Raw genomic sequence first — 4,693 nt, 5'->3', positions numbered from 1 at the left:
CAAATTGTTGATGTATGGGTACAATCTTACATGTAGAGATGTAACAAGTGTAACAATGCATTATGGAGAAAACTAGGAGAAAACTGATGATTCACATCAAAACCAACCTTGGTGTTTTCATCTTGGAATTGCCCCTGATCAAGCTAATCAGCACATGAGGAAAACTGACACAACAATTGCCCCTGATCAAGCTAATCAGCACATGAGGAAAGCCGGCCTTGGTGTTTTCATCCTGGAACCTAGGAGAAAACTGATGATTCACATCAAAGCAATTGCTACTGCTAACTCAGTCTCAGACTCAAGCATTCAGATCAACTTGTGTTGATAACAATCATGTACACATCAATTGCTCAAACAATGATCATGTTTCCAGTTGCCCCACTAGGGTGGCACTGCAGTTGTTTCCCAGTTCAGCAGATAATGATCTGCTTGAACCTTGCTGCTGCAAGTGACCTGTGGCAAAGAGGAATGCCAACACTTAAACCAGTAGCATAGTACTCAGCACCAAGCGTAGTTCAACACTTAAACCCAACTACAAGGTTCCAGGATTCTAACACTTAAATCAACATAACAACATACCAGTAGCAGCATACCAGGTTCAACTGCTGATCTTACAACCATACAAGGTTCCAGCATTCTAACTACAGGGTTCCAGGAATCCAACTACAATGTTACACAAAAGCATATCATAAACTACAACAAGGATCAAATGTTGATCTTATAAAAGCATACCAGTAGTAGCATACAAGTTCTCTTTTTATTACAAAAGCATATCATAAGCTGCTGACAAGCTCTAGTCTTCATAGACTAGCCTCCTAAGGCTACTAACAACAGTAGTAGGTGGGTCGGTTGTTGCCTTCTTGAGCTTCTTCTTGATGGGTGTCTTCTTCTTCTTTGGTGTGCCCTTCTTCTTCTTCTTATGAACTTTCTATTTCTTGCCTTGGGAGGGACGAGCTGCATTTATTGGAGCTTGTTTCCTATAGTTTAAAGGTGACATTATATATTGTGAAGTGAAAAACAATGAGACAGATTTAGTGCACAGAAACATACCTTTTGTTAGCCTTGTTCCTTGGTGGAGCTCTCTCACCATCTTCTCCAATCTCTGCCTCTTTGCAAGTTTTTGAAAAGTGGCCAAAATCTCCACATCTCCTACATTTGACCTTCTTTTTGGATGCCCTTTTCTCCAAACAACCTCTATGCCTTTGAACCTTTGGTCTTCCTGCTCCTCTGCCTAGCAACGGTGGAAACACTTTGAATCCAAGTTCCACAACAGGCCATTGTGACCTATCTAGGATAGGTTCAATTTTGTCCTCATAGGTTGCCTTGAACCTAGCCACTGAGTAATACTCATGGACAAAATCTTCAATTTTCACCCCTCTGTTGGACAGGATCCATGCCAAAGCATGTTTGCAGGGCTTCCCTGTCAACTGCCACTGCTTGCAGGAGCATTTATGGTTCTACAAGTCAACTGTTTGTCTTTTCTGATTGTTCCACTCATTCAAGATGGTCACTTCTGTAATATCAACATTACTAACTGATACCTTAACCACTTTGAGGTTATTGTTGATCAAGTTGAGCTCCTTCATCACATTTGGGAGTATTCCATCTGTCCACTGCCTAGCAAGCATCTTCCTAGTGTATCTCTTCTCCATGATCAGCTCTCTGATTCTGTCAACTAATTCATGCAGTAGCAAACCTTTGAACTTCTTTATTTCTGCATTGAAGCTCTCTGAAACATTATTTGTTAAGTAGTCACACTTGCTGTTTTTTGAAAATGCACACCTGTACCAGATCCTGTTGTGGTGCTACTCAAGGTACTCAATGGCTTCAGGTGCAAACTCAAAAATTTTCTTAATGTGCCACTGAAACAACCCTTGTGTGTAGCTTCTAGCTGCAGGGTACAAGTGATCAGTGAACACCGCACCAGAATACTTCTTCAAAAAAATCTGATACAAATGCCTCATGCACTTCCTGTTTTCAGCTTGTGGGAAGACAGACCCCACTGCAGTCTCTAGTCCTTTACATGCATCTGTACATATAACCAGATTTGGAACATCTCCTATAACCTTATGCAGCTGCTGTAGAAACCATTTCCAATTATCTTCAGTTTCTGACTCGAAAATTGCATAAGCTATATGGTACAACCAATTGTGTCAATCCACACCAGTAGCTGAAGCTAATTGACCCCTGTATTTACCATGCAAACAGGAAGCATCTATCCCAATAAAAGGTCTACAACCAGATAAGAATCCATCCACACATGGTCTAAGAGCAACTAACATCCTCTTGAATCTATTTTTGGTGCCAATCTTCTCTAACTCTATCTCTTCTCTACTAAGCTACCAGGGGATACTTTCTCAATTTGAGCTTTCCAATTGAAAAGCAACTGAAAACTCTCCTCATATTTACCATGGATCTACTCTAAAGCTACCTTCATACCTGACCATGCCTTGGAGTATTTCAACTTAATGCCATAGTCACCCTCCAATTTGTCCCTGCACTCAGTTGCACCTTTGGTTGGATTCTTCAACCAGTCTGCCAACCTATCTGCACACCAACCTTGGGTGGCCATCTTCCCTTCTCTGAGTTTTGTGGTAGGACAGTTGTGTTCAAAAGGTAGCCTTTTGATCTACACAAACAAATGCAATAGGACATTAGTTGCATAAATAACAAATTTAATAAACAACTCCAACAGTAATGACAAATTTACCTCTATTGTCTTGCCATAAGAATTTCTAGAAGCATGTATACGTCAAGGACATCCCTCTGCTTTACACTTGGCAATAAATCTAGTAGGGTCAGTTTGCAGACCAGCAAACTCAAAGTCTGTCTTTACTGTATAATGCCTAATTGCCTTCCTGAATGCAACAATATCAGGAAAGAGCCCTCCTTTCACAATCTTGGGGTTTTCTGGATCATGAATCACATGGATCTCCTGTGGATCTACATCATCAATCTTTGCCTGAAGAGGAACACCTCCTTCAGCAGCACCACAATCATTTGCATCAGCATTAGCACATGGTTGTGGGTGAGAACTATTAGCAGCCTATGCGTTGTTAGTGTACTGATGAGGAGGTACTAGCATGTACATTCCCTCATCATCGACACCCACATACTCCTCCTCATTATCAAACATGTCTGGCTCCCTGTCAGGCTCTAGTTCAGGCTCTAAAGGATACTCTGGTACTTCATCTGGCTCAGCAGTAGGCTTGGTAGCAGGGCTAACAGGAGGATTAGGCTGCTCAGCAGGATCTAGAATAGGATTCTCATGCCTGTTGGGATCTGGACTAGGATTCTCATGCTCAACAGGAGGAATCACACAAAGAGGCTCTAGGGTAGCAAACTCATCAACATCTACAACTTTTCTTTCAAAAACTCCTACAATAAGTTGGCAATGCATCTGATCCTTATACATTTCAAACACATCATTCAGCTGGAAGTCATTAACTAGTCTAACGTCTTCACACATCCTTTTGTCAAAGAACCACACACAAGGACTCTGGGTAGGGGAGCATTTGAACTGATTGGTCAAGCTTTGCATCAGCAACTCAAAAGTGAACGATCCTACCTTGACATCCCATTTAATCACCCTTCGTGTAAGCTTTCCTACCATTACCATCTGTAGTACAGAAACCTTCAACTTTAATCTCTAAGGAGAACAACCGAACCCTAGCTCCAAACAAACAATTCGCAAATAAATACACTAGGGTCAGCGTAATTCCTCGACCTACTCGCATCGCTACTCAGACTCAAGAGATTGAAGGTTGGAGATCCATACCTCTCCTCACCGTGCTCCATGTCCGCGGGGTCAGCCATTGCGCTCAATGGAACACCATCGTGAGGTCGCTGGAGAGTAATCGTCCGGGATCCAGGAGGACAACTTGAGGCACGGGTGGCAGTGGAGTTGGCCGATGGCGACAGCGGACTCGGGCGCGGGCTCCAGGACGCCGGCGGCTAGGGTTAGGGTTCCCCCGTTGTCGCCGCGTCGAGAGGACGAGAGAGTGAGAGAAGAGTGAGCGCGAGGAGGAGAAGGGGCTGAGAGATGGAGCCGCGGGTGCAGCGCAGGGCTCTTTCATCTTCGGACGGGGGCAAAATCATCCATACAGAAAAGTGAACAGTGCGCATACGACTGCCAGTGGGCCCAAGCAGCTAGAAGACGTAGAAAATGACGAAACTCAGTGAAACGATGAATTATAATGGTAGATCTCAAAATAGATGAATTTTAATGGTACATCTCAAAGTTCTGAGAATTGTAATGGTACCAATCCAAATAACCCTTTATTAAACAGGGCACCATACTGCACAGTGCACAATCTAAATAATTGGTGTCCTTCACTCACTCATCACTTATTAGCTTGTTTCTCAGATGCCAATAGTTTGGTGCTAAGATCACTGTCACTTTTCGGTGCTTTCTTCATAGCATAGAGTTGAACATACACATCCTTCATCTTGGGTGTCAACCAGAGCGTCACTATACACATAGGCGATAGAAAAAGAACACCTGGCCATGGATCCCACCAGTTATCAGAAACAATGACCATCACTGCCACAATCCCAGCATAAAACAGCAGATACACCACGAAGAAAACATCCTGCGCAGCACAGACAAGTAGCATGAGTGAAAGATTAGTTAAGAGACCAAAATTACATGACGTATCTCAGGAAAAAAGGAAGTAAAATACTTGGTGTGTAA

The 4,693-nt window shown here is 42.9% G+C and overlaps 1 pseudogene; it reads right to left on the bottom strand.

Moving 5' to 3' along the window:
* Positions 1-381: 381 nt before the first annotated feature.
* On the bottom strand, positions 382-2,905 carry LOC136515463 (uncharacterized; annotated as a pseudogene).
* Positions 2,906-4,693: the final 1,788 nt, after the last annotated feature.

Source organism: Miscanthus floridulus, chromosome 17 (assembly GCF_019320115.1).
Source record: "Miscanthus floridulus cultivar M001 chromosome 17, ASM1932011v1, whole genome shotgun sequence".
Classification (NCBI taxonomy): Eukaryota; Viridiplantae; Streptophyta; class Magnoliopsida; order Poales; family Poaceae; genus Miscanthus; species Miscanthus floridulus.
Note: the sequence above shows the minus strand (reverse complement) of the source record. Positions and strands in the feature narration are given on the sequence as shown.